Below are 13,073 nucleotides of genomic sequence, written 5' to 3'. Positions count from 1 at the left end.
GACATTGCTTTGATTAATCAGTTTTGTGTTGGCTCGTTGTTTTAGGGGTTTTTGGCCAGGTTTGGTGAGGGGTCCCTCCCGTTGCATGCTGGATCCGATGTCATTTGCATGTCGACTCGATGTCCCTTCCCCTTCACTGTCTGGGTGCCATCCTCCAGGAAGCAGCAGGGTGTCACTCGACAAAAGGGGGGATTCTTAACCATCAATGACATGTAGTTAACGAAAACGACAGGTGATTACAATAACAAACAGTTAGAACTCCACTTTGGCAGCAACTGGCCCAACCTGTTAACTCTGCAACCTTTTAAAAAAGTGGGCAGCTTTTTCTACTCATAACACATCACAGTTTCTATTTTAATATTATGATATAGCCTAAAAACTATACTTGCCACACTACTTAAAAGAGATTAATATAGCACTACTGAAGAGATTAATACAGCATAACTTTCCAATATAACACATATAGTATTAATTTTAGTATTTGTGAAGAGCCGATCATATAATATGCATTTTTCACAGGAAGTATTCCCAAATGTTTCTTTCAAGGATTTATTTGACCCATATCTATGGGAAGATGCTAATATGAAATTGTATCATGCTGCAACACGGAAAGATCAAAGGGAGGCAGCCCTCTTATCAGTATGCAGGGTTTTGTTTGAAGTGATGCATGAAGAAAACTGCAAAAAACCTCCTGCTGAGCCTCAGAGACTGCAGGGCTCTTCTTCACAAGCAGAGGGGCCGGGGCCCGCGGCCCCTCTTGCTGAAGGGGCAGAAACTCTCCGCCACGCTAGTGATCCCCCACATTCGCCCCCCCCATCCCCGAGGGAAGCCACCCCCTCGAATCACAAGAGGAAGGTGTTAACCCTGTGAAGGCAGGCGCGAGGTCGTCCCCTGAGCCGGGGGAGGTTTGCGGTCCGGTTGAGGCAGCCCAGGCACAGTCCGGGAGGGACCCAGGGGGATTTCCAAAGATCAAATTGCTGGTGGGGGAGGCCGACGAAGCAGCCATGGCATTTTTCGAATTCTTTACAACTGCGCATGCCTCGGAGAGAGGAGCGGGGGGAGGGGGGGGGGATTCGGGAAGCCGCCGCTTTCTCCACCCCTCTCCCCACCTTGGGGAACATTTCAAGTGGCTGAGCCAGCCTCCGGAGCTTGGGTGGCAGCGCCTCTGCCACTTGGCGGTCCACCCACAGCTCCTGCCCCCGCCCATGACCCGAAAATGACGTCGGAAGCGTCTTTCCAGCCCCCCGATCGGCAGGGGCGGGCCCGGCCCCAGCTGACGTCAGCCTTGTTACAGAGGCAGTGTCGGGGAAGGCTGACGTCAGCTTTGTTCCATCCCCTCTCGCTTCTGAGACCCAACCCACGGTACAGTGGGAGGGACCCAGATTGAATCGGCCGACGTCCGTCCACTAACAAGGGCAGCCCCTCCCCTCCAAACTGCGCAGGCTCTGAGTCAGCCCAGGCCCTCCTCTCCCCAAATTCAAGCCGCAGCCGCATCACTCGGGCTGCCGGGACCCACAATTACAGGTGTACCCCTGGACTCAGCACTGCCCATGGTCACAGAGGCAGCACTGCCTGCTGCAGCCCGACCACGGGGCTCAGCGGCACCGGCACCGGCGGCAACTGCAGCAGCTGCAATCCATGGAGCGGACCCTGGACCTGGATTGGGAACCTAGCGATCAGTTCACGCAGCAACAGCGCCCCCAAGTGGATCAACATCACCACTGCAGCCAGCTCAACCATATTATAAAGCATCTTTTCCAGTTTCCTTTTCAGATTAACAAAATACAATGAATATATTCCCAGGTCAATAGGGAGTGTCGGAACAAGACACAGCAGCTGCAGCACACATTCCAAAGACTGTTCAGGAGAACAGATCTTAACCCATGGGTGATTTAGGAGCACAATACCCACCAGTTCAAGATATCATCGGCAAAAATATTATAACGATCATAGCCAGACAAGGCATTCCTATGCCATCCCAGATCCCACTCTATTTTTGGCCCACAACAGGCAGAGCTGCAGCACCTCATCTGCCTGCCCCAAGAGCTTGATTTCCAGGGCAACAGTCTAGCTGCATGATTCGCCCACATGTTTTCCCATTTTCCAAAGACTTTCTATGGCAGCTCTTCCTCCAACTGAGGGAATGTGGTCAGGAATTCCTACCACGACATAGTGTACATTATCCTCAAACCTCCTCTCCAGGGCACCTTTCTGCATCCTCTGTAAATGCTCCCTACAGGTCTACCTCGATGCCATCTGCAGTGCCACCAATGGCAGGTTCAGCCATTGCACCCTCATTTCCCCTGTGTGTGTGGTAGTCAGGGAGAGGCGCTGCGGAAGATTGCCGCGATGTCACGGAAAGGCAGGACCCTCTGTTCCCCATAGATAAGACCCTCAGTTATTCATAGATAAGAAATTAACATAGGAATGTGGCCCCACTAACAGTAGGAATGTTGCCCCACTGAATCCAGTAACTTTCCACTCCTTACCCAGTACTTTTCCATTCCCTACTAACCGTAGGTAAGAAGGACAAACCCCTTTTTGACGTAGAGACCCCCAAGACTATAAGACCCCAGAAGAAGAAGTAATAAACGCCTTTTGACCGTCCACCACATTGGTGTCTGCGTGTGTCATTGGCCCGAAAGGCCCTGGAGAGTGGGCTGTCGAGCTGTACCTCAGAACCAGGTCGCCTGCCTTAGTACAGAAGGCAACATTCTGGTGCCGGAACCTGGGACAGCGGCTTGCGCCCGGCGAACGGGGACACTCCTGGAACAAGGACGGCGACTGCGGCAGCAGGTCTGACCGCAGTGGGGAGGACGCTCCCGGACCCGCGTGGACGATGGAAGCCATAGTGAAGGTCGTAACAGAGATGCATGCGCAATGGGGTATAGAATGTAAACTTAAGGACTTAACTCTCGCATTGTCGAGATTGATTAAGCTTGGGGCTATTGAAAGCCCCGTGGACGTCCTACATTCGGACGTGTGGGATAATTGTACAAAAGCTCTGGCGGAGGACACTATGTCCTTGGGCTCAGGGAAAGCCTTAAAATCGTGGGGCAAAGTTGTTCAGGCTCTGCAAAAAGCTTGACAAGAGTAAGAGACCTGGAAAGCCGCTCAAACTTGTTTATTAGCCGTGCCGCAGTTGGGGGTGGGCGCGGCGACACAAACCGCGGAGGTGCCTGATCCGGGCGGGCGCGCGGTGGCGCGAACGCCGGATCCCCCTCAGAGAGCGGACTCACCATCGGAGACGGGGGAGCACACGCGGGCGTTCTGGCAGGGGCTTGCGGAGGAGGCGCGGAACGCGGCCAGAATGTCGGACCCCATAGGGACCGATAGAAACGCCCCCCCACCATATGCGTTTGAAAATGGCGCCGGACCGCATGGTCAGGGCGGAAAGGAGGAGAAGGGGGGCGGAAACGCGGTCAACTTGCTGAACAACGCATGCGCGGGTGAGCGGGGAGACGGGGCGGCCCCCGCGGAGGCGCGTAAGACCAATCAGAGCGCTTTATTCAAATTAAGTCCTTGTAGGGCAAGGACCTCCCCCAGCAGGAGGCGGGGGGACCCCAGGGGGAGGGAACGGCCCGACCCCCGCAAGAAGGGGCGGGGTTGGAGCCCGAGCAAAAGGCAGAGCAGCCCGGAAGCGTTTCTTTACTCGACTTCCGGCTCGGACTCGGATTCGAGCTCGGAGCCCGAGACAGGGTCAGAGGATTCCGGCTCGGATTCTAGCTTTAACGGAAAGAGAGCAGTGGCGTGTAAGGTTACTAGCCACAGCGCTCCTGCATGGGTGAAGGAGTTACCAGAGAAAAACCGAACCCCGCTTACAAACTGGCGGAAAATAAAAATGGCTTGCGCGGAATGGGCTCCGTCCGCCACTCTGGTGTTCCCGGTTCGTGTGGGGGGGGCAGGCGGAAACCAAAGGATTTATTCACCGGTCAATCCGAAAGATGTGCAGGCAATTGTTAAAGCGATTGCGGATAAGGGAATTAATTCTGCCATGGTTTGCACACTTATTGACGGCCTTTTTGGTGGGGACGATATGCTTCCCTTTGATATTAAGCAGACGTGTAGAATGATATTTGATGGTGCGGGAATGATCGTTTTTAAACAAGAATGGGAGGATAATTGCCTCAAACAGCTAGCCTTGGTAACAGGGGCAGACCACCCACTGCACGGCTCCAGCATACAGAGGCTAATGGGCACAGACCCCACTATGATCACCCCCCAGCAACAGGCTGAGGGCTTGCGGGCCCATGAGGTTATGACAACAACCCGTGCTGCCCGAGAAGCCATCCGCGATGCTTCTAAAGTGGTAGCTAAACCATCCCCGTGGTCTCTCATAAAACAGGGTGAGAGTGAGAGCTTCACTCAGTTTGTGGACAAACTTCAGGCTGCATTAGATTCCTCTGCGTTACCCTCAGAGGCGAAGGGTCCCGTGCTGGCAGAGTGCTTACGCCAGCAATGCAACTCAGCCACCAAAGACATTTTAAGGTCGCTACCGCTGGGGTCCAATATAGCTGCCATGATCAGACACGTTGCAAAGGAGGAACATCTAGTTCCCATTCAAGCAGCAGTTCACACTGCAATAACCAGTGTGATGGCGTGCCTTAAGTGCGGCCAGGCAGGCCACTTGGCAGTAAACTGCCCCCAGCCAAGGCGCCTATCAGCAGATGCTCCGCATCACTGACCTGTTTCCGGGAAAGCCAAGGGTAAACCCCTATTCCCTACACGTCAGACACTCGTACCTATCCTACTGGTGCCCAGCTTCAAACCCTGGGAAAAGCTACTGCAATCACCCAGGGTGGGGATATTGTGGGCACTGGGGCTGCAAAACCATAGTTACAGATGCCAGACCGTCGGGGCCTTGGTGGGACCCACAGGAGCCAGACAAATTCTTACAGTTCACCTGGGCACCCATCGGCTGCAAAATACCCTTTTTCTTTCGCGAAAACCCCATCGAAACCAACTTAAAATCGCTAACTTTTGGGCGTGCACTGATTACAACATGACGGTCTTGCAGCCAGATCACCCTAGCTGGGCCACAGGCAGAACGTGGACAGTAGTCCTTCAAGGGTCAAAAGAGAGGGTGAACGTGCAAATTATTAGGCTCCAACCGTGAGCACCCCGAGCAGTCGGACCCAACAAAGAGATTAAAAGTGTGCCGAAAGGGAGAAACATAACCTACCCCAAAACCTTACCCACAGGGGTCATCAATGTCCCGACCGGTCAAGCAGAAACCTTTCAGATGAGTCGCTTAACCGAGTCAGATTCAGACCCAATCCTTCGTATGTTAGAAGCTACCTTTGTATCCCTGAACGAATCCAACCCTAACCTAACCGAATCCTGCTGGCTCTGTTACGATGTCAAACCCCCCTTTTACGAAGGAGTCGCTTTAGACACTCCCTTCAGTTATTCCTCAGCCAACGCCCCTCACCAGTGCAGATGGGACACCCCTCGCAAAGGAATCACCCTGAGTCAAGTCACAGGCCGAGGCAGATGCTTTGGCAATGCAACCCTAGCTAAGCGGAGAGGCAACGTCTGCACCAAAGTTGTCAAGCCTAACAGGAAAAACAATAAGTGGGCAATCCCATCCGCATCGGGGATGTGGGTTTGCCAGCAATCCGGAGTGAGTCCCTGTGTGTTTCTTCCCAAATTCAATGACTCTAACGACTTCTGTGTCCAAGTTCTGATTGTTCCTAGGGTCCTGTACCACTCAGACGAAGAGATGTACCATCTTCTTGAGGGACCCAGCCGGATCCACAAAAGAGAAATAATAACAGGTATAACTATCGCAATGCTGCTCGGCCTGGGAGCAGCAGGAACGGCCACGGGTGTCTCAGCCCTAGCGACACAGCACCAAGGACTGTCACAGCTGCAGGCAACGATTGACGAGGACCTGCAAAGGATCGAGAAGTCCATCTCCTATCTAGAGAAGTCAGTCTCCTCACTCTCAGAAGTGGTCTTGCAGAACAGGCGAGGCCTGGACCTCCTGTTCATGCAGCAAGGGGGCCTGTGTGCCGCCTTGAAAGAGGAGTGTTGTTTCTATGCAGACCACACGGGAGTCGTGAGAGACTCCATGGCAGAGCTCCGGAACCGACTGGCTCAGAGGCAGAAAGAGAGGGAGGCCCAACAGAGCTGGTACGAGTCCTGGTTCAATCAATCACCTTGGCTAACCACTCTGATTTCTGCCTTGATAGGTCCATTGGCGATGCTGTTTCTAACAGTCACCTTCGGACCATGCCTGCTGAACAAACTGGTCTCGTTCGTTCAGAGCCGCCTGGAACGGGCCAACATCCTGTTCATAGGGCGACGACAATTGCTGTGAATTCAACCAGGGAATTCAACCAAAGAACACTGCCAGTCACGAGATTTTCTAAACTTGTCTGGCAAAAGCTTACTCAGGTTTCCCAAAATCCCTTTCCCTTGTTAAGTTACAACCTCATACCTTATTCCACTACCTATGTACATGACTACCTCATTAATTTGTGAAAAGGGGGGGGGAGATGTGGTAGTCAGGGAGAGGCGCTGCGGAAGATTGCCGCGATGTCACGGAAAGGCAGGACCCTCTGTTCCCCATAGATAAGACCCTCAGTTATTCATAGATAAGAAATTAACATAGGAATGTGGCCCCACTAACAGTAGGAATGTTGCCCCACTGAATCCAGTAACTTTCCACTCCTTACCCAGTACTTTTCCATTCCCTACTAACCGTAGGTAAGAAGGACAAACCCCTTTTTGACGTAGAGACCCCCAAGACTATAAGACCCCAGAAGAAGAAGTAATAAACGCCTTTTGACCGTCCACCACATTGGTGTCTGCGTGTGTCATTGGCCCGAAAGGCCCTGGAGAGTGGGCTGTCGAGCTGTACCTCAGAACCAGGTTGCCTGCCTTAGTACAGAAGGCAACATGTGTGCACAACTACAGGTGTTCCTCTCCATGCCTCAAACAAGAGGGGGAGGGGTGCATGGGATGCATGCACCCTTCAGGCCAGAAGAAGGTGCATCCTGGCAGACTACAAATCCACTGGATACGGCCATGGATTTGGCCCCATTTAACAGAAATGTCTCAAGAGACACATCCAGTTCAATGAATTGGGCAGACATCAGGAAGAAAGCACTGAAAGAGACTTTGATACAGCAGACACAGATAGCATCACATTGCCAGTGAGATACAGGAGACAAAATAAAAATCCTGGATGGGAACCTCTGGATCATGATGTCGTGAAAAGTTTAATGGAAGCCATGAAAAATAATGGTCTCGGATTCCCATATTTCAAACACCTTTTGAGAGGCACATCCAACAGTTATGACTTGGTGCCTTTTGACTGTAGGTACATTGCCTCGACAATTTTGACAGATTCACAACTCCTGCTGTGGGACGCAAGATGGCGGAGAGCCTTCACTCAACTGAGAAATGGTTATGCGGGAGGGCCACATGCAGCTCTCACACTGGCTCAATTAGCAGGAGATGAACCCCATGACAAACCTGAATATCAGTCAGCAGAGTTGCCTCGAGATGTGATTGCAGACATCAAAGAAGCAGCACAAAGGGCAATTTTGCAAATTTCACCAGTTGGAACTCCAGAAGGCATTTACATAGAAATAAAGCAAAGTCTTTCTGAACCCTTCACTTCACTCATTGATCTTCTCATGCAAGCAGTGAACAGACAAGTAAGTGATGAAGCAGCAAAGCCACATCTTCTTCAAAGCCTCTCTTTTGCAAATGCCAGTGCAGAGTGCAAATGTATAATTAGTGCCAGCCTGGTCAACCAACCATGACTGAAATGATAGAGGCATGCACTAAGGTGGGCACACCTCAGCACATCGCACCAATTCAAGCAAGTGTTTGGGGAGAACAGGTAGGGAAACTCCTTCAAGCACAAGATTAAAGACTTTCAAGAACTCTTGCAGCACTTCATCCAATTTTTCAACAGGGCAACTCCACAGAAAATGCAGCAGCACCGAGTCGTTGCCCAAGATGCAGAAAAGGAGAACACTATGCAAATCAGTGTTATTTCAAATATGACATAGATGGAAATCTTTTACTGTGAAAAATGCTTCCCAGTGAGGGAAACCACCATGTAAAGATAAAGGTATTAGTAATGATTCAACTACCCAAAATGTCTGAAGACAGAGCATTTGGGAAACGTCAATCAGATCCTATCTGCAGGGTCATCAGCTGCTTCCCCAATGGTTCAGAGTTTTGGGGATTGCTGGTAGTGAGTTTGTAACTTTTGTTATTTCTGTTTTCTATAGGTAATACCGATAAATAGTGATTGTTAATATTACATGAATGCTTTAAAAAGTGTTGTCTTAACTTCCTCAAACGCTTCCTGTTGATAAATTGATTATATAATGTGAATTCTCTGATTTTTGTGATAAGAATTATTATTAAGGTATTGTAGAATTTACAGCCAGCTTTCATGTGCTTTACTGTCTTTTTGTGTGATCACCTACAAGACCTGTGTCTCTTCAGGATCCTGCTTTTTGTTTCCTAACTACTCATATGTTTTCTTTATCCAGACTGCCAGTCTCGTGACTTTCTTCAGTTATTATGACAGAAGTACTCCAGCAGAGAGTCCAGCTGTAACATTAACTTCTTTTTTTGGGTTTCAGTTTTGTACTAGGTAATCAGTCTCTAATTCAGCTGCACTTGCTCCACCTTCACATTCTCAGTGTCCAGATCCAGGCTCACAATCCTGCATGTGACCACTTTCAGATCTTTGAAAAAGATGTTTGCTGTGTTTGAAGAATATCTTGAAGGAAACTTTGGAAGGATTCAATTACTTGATGATTTGATTGGTTTTTAACCCTAAGGTTTCTTATTCATAACTGTTATTTTTAAGAGTCTTGTTTTAAAATGTGTTAAGTGACACCCACGAATTAGAGTTCGGGCTCTGGCCAAGCTCTAGCTCTACTCAGATGGGACGATTGACAACCAACCCAGATGTTTTCAACATCAAAAAGTATTCAAGTCTTTTTGGCTTGGCAATTTCACAATATGTGACAGCTGAGCCTACTTTCAAAGGGAGTTTGGAGAAACATGAATCCGGACATGATTTCTCCAATTCTCTGCTGTTTTGAGGTTTATCAGCTGCTGCAGACTCTGGGATGACAGTTTAGTTTTGTAGTGCTTGGTAATTGTATGATTTCACATGTGTTATTGATTATCTGAATGATTCCTAATTACTGTTATCTTACATTTCTCTATGCAATTTTGCAAAACAGAACTGAACAGTGTTTTATTTTCACATCAGGGCCCATTCTTCACTTCCAGGATTTTGAGAAAATCCTCCAGCCCCTGCCGGGATGTGGGTTTGTTTGTGTTTTAACAGGTGCAAAGTCCAGGTGGATTTCAGTGAAGAATGTGAAACTCTATCAAGTGCAAGAAAACGCTGACCACTCCACAAGCAGAGAAGAAGACACACAGATGTGGACTGCACAGAGATTCCAACCCTTGTGTTTTGCCCACAGTAGATTGTGGACTTTGGGTTTCTTCATGGGTGTGGGAATCAGTGGTGTTGTAGAATTTTTGTTAGATTATAGCTTAAGCGAAACATGGGGTTCAGTCAAATATGTGTCTGACAGATGGTTGACAAAGTTGTCAATGCAGTGTTCATGGTACAAACAAGAGGGGGAGATGTTGGAACCCTGGATACTGAGAATTTTAGACTTTCTGTGCTGAAAGGCACAGACCCACAAGAAAACATAGCATTTGACCTGAAGCTGTGGAGAAGGCTTCCAAAATTGATTGATAGCACTGGGATTACAGGTGCGTAGTTGGTTAGAAGTGTGTAATATCACAGGGTGGAAAACTTGGAGTTTGGGGTTTTAGAATATAGCAATAAATATGAAGCAACATGGAGGTTTTAGGGCGGAGACAGTTTGTTCTTCTTTACCTTCTTCTTCCTTCTTCTTCATGGGTTTGGGTGGTATTTTATAATTAGGCAGAAAAGTCCACATTGTGGATTTCGAGTGATCAGTTATTGGGTTAAAAAGGAAAATAATTTAGGTGTCATTTCTTAATTGGATAGTTTAGCCTTAAAAGACCTTGTAACAAGAGATAGTTAGCGATTTTGTGCCTTGCTAATGAAAGACTGCAGAACTCACAACTGTGAGTCTGGAACATTGATAAGAAACAGTAAACACCTGCGTCTGAATGCAAACTATCATCTCAAGTGCCTTCAATCCTGACCCCGACAGACGTAGAAAAGCAAGCAGAGAACCCACAAAGACCAACCCTGAAACCAATCCTAACACAACCCAGCTGTAATCAAGTAGACCCTAGGCAAGACGTTAACCCTTTCAATACTTCAATCCTCCCTCGAGTGAGAGAAAAGAACAAAATACAACCATATAAAACAACATGAAGACATGAAGATCAGTGAGGAAGAAGTCCCCAAATAAAAACAAGGAGAAGATACCTTAATTTTAAAACTGAAATCCTCCTGTAAACTATGGAAAAAAGACTCTTTTTTCCTATAACATATGAAACTATGAGGAAATAAAAGTATACAAATTCATATTGAACAAAAACCTCCATACTAAAATAAACAAATATTAAAATAACTGTAATCCCATGAAAAGTTTAAACAGAGAAAAAAAATTCCTGTATTTCCAAGAAAAAAAGAAAAATATCTCTGTTCCCAAGAATAAAAATAATTTCAGAAATAAATAATAATAACTTTTTTACCTTTGAACAACTCGTCTTTAAAACAATACCACATAAATCAACATAACCCATCAACAAACTGTGGGAAGGCTTGTGGAAATGAAAAAAAAACTTTACAATAACAGGATTTCCCAAGCAACTATTATTCATAACAAAATTAAGAACCACAAGAAAATTATTTTTTTTCCTCTTATAGAAAACTCTCCATGACCTTAACAAGAAGAACTTCTCTCCCTAAATAAACTAAAAAAAAACTATTTTAGAAGTAATAAGTTGACTAGAAATTTTAAATTTAATTTCTTTACAGTATCAGTGAAAAAGAAAAAGTTGTGGGAGGAGGAAAAGTATTCTAAAAAATTTGTCTTAATTCTTACTACTTTTTTTTCTTTTCATTACTTTTAATAAAATTTTCTTTATACACTTTTAAAGTTTTAAACCTACTTTACCTTTCTCCTAATCCTACCTCACAGCAGGAAATAGGTACCTTAGTAATTAACCAACACTAAAACCCACCACACTCATCAGCACATTGATTAGAAAATCTCAAAATTAAAAAAAATCTAAAATTAACAATCTAAAACCACTACACAAAAATTAGTGTTTCCACCCAGTTTCAAACTAAAATCACCACAAATGAAGACAATAATGTGTCAGGACTCCCTCATCCACTGCCTTTTGATCGAGAAACATGGCTGAATTTGTGGCTGCTGTTGTTGTTAATTTCACGTCATCCTGTTCTGAAAGCACAACTTGGTATTTGAGCATGCTTCTGGGGGATAGCAAATGTCCCCCCTTTTGCTCTAAGATGGATATCACCACGTGAGGGACAAAACCAGTCATGTGCTGTCCAGTCATGAGCTTCCTGACCTCTTAGATCAGTAGGATGGTAGCATCCTGGCCATAATTGTCTCATGTTGTCCAGCTGTTTGGAAAAATAACTGTTGTGGGACCACAATCGTTTGGGGGAGAGAAGGGGGGTGAGGGTTTGGCAGTTTTTAGCTGGGTGTGGGCAGCACAGAAAATGTGCTGGGAGCAGGGGCTGTCATATGGTGCCACCGACTGTCTTGCAGTTTTGTTATGGAATTTCCTGCGCAGCAGTCAACACTGCTGCAGAGTTCCCCTGCTGCCTGCCTGTGCCTATTGCTTACGAGAGAGAGGGTCCCAGCTGCCCCCCCCCAACTGAGACTTTGGCAATTGCTGGTGCCAAGAGACCGGCGCTGCTTGCATGACTGTTCAAGGGAATCACCCCCTTCCTCCCTCTCATCCAAGGCTGCCATCACCCCCAGGGAGGTTCCAAGCTCACATTGGAGTGCCCTCCTCAGCAGGGGCACCAGCGCCCCCTGCCAGTTGTGATCATAACTACGCCAAAGGGGGGAATAGTATTGAGCAGGTGGGAAATTTCTGTTATTGTGTGGTTGTTGTTTGTTAATTTCTGTTATATATATTTTCCAGTAAAGAACTGTTATTTATTTTTTCTACATTTTTGCTTGAATGTGCCATAATTTTGAAATTACAGTAATTTGGAGGGAAGGGTCTTCTTTCCGTTCCAGGAAGGTTTCTATCTTCCTTGACAGACATTTGTCTTTTAAACCAAGACAATAGCCCACAGGTCTCCCCCAGGTTCCCAACTTGTGCATCAGGACCCCCAGGGCTAAATGTTGTTTCTCATGTGCGAACAGTTCAAAGAGCTTGGTTAAATCAGAAAGCCCTAATGCTTGTGCTATCATTAATGTCCTTTTCAGTTCTCAGAAGGCAGCTTGGCACTCAGGAGTCCACACAAATTGTCCTTCCTTTGTTTCTTTTGGGGCTTCATAGAGGGGCTTCACTACAATTCCATAATTCAATATCCGCAACCGGCACTACTCGACCGCTCCTAGAAAGCCTTGTAATTCTCAGATATTCTGAGGTTCCGGAGTTTGGAAGATTGCTTCCTTTCTGTCAAGGACAAGAATTCTCTGCCCTTGAGTGGTCTCAAAGCCCAAATAGTTCACAGCTGTCTTTCTTGTTTGAGCTTTTCTTGTAGTTACACTGCAACCATTCTGTCCCAGAAAGTTCAACAGACTTATGGTCATTTGTAGGCATTGTTTCTGGGTCTCTGCTGCCAGCAGAATGTCATTCACATACTGTAAAACTGCTCCTCCAGTGTTATTTTTCTTCCATTGTTCTAATTCTTTTGCTGGTTGATTTCCAAATATTGTTGGGCAATTCTTAAATCCTTGCAGTAGGACAGTCCAGGTTAATTGAACTTTGCATCCTGAGATGGGACTTTCCCATTCAAAAGCAAATATTGCTTGACTATTTTCCTCTAAGGGTATGCAGAAAAAGACATCCTTAAGATCAATCACTGTAAACCATTTATATTCCCCTTTTTGTGCTGTCAAAAGTCTGTACGGATTAGCTACTAC

Source organism: Ammospiza nelsoni, chromosome W (assembly GCF_027579445.1).
Source record: "Ammospiza nelsoni isolate bAmmNel1 chromosome W, bAmmNel1.pri, whole genome shotgun sequence".
NCBI lineage: Eukaryota > Metazoa > Chordata > Aves > Passeriformes > Passerellidae > Ammospiza > Ammospiza nelsoni.
The sequence above is the reverse complement of the archived record's forward strand: the minus strand, read 5'-3'. Positions refer to the sequence as shown.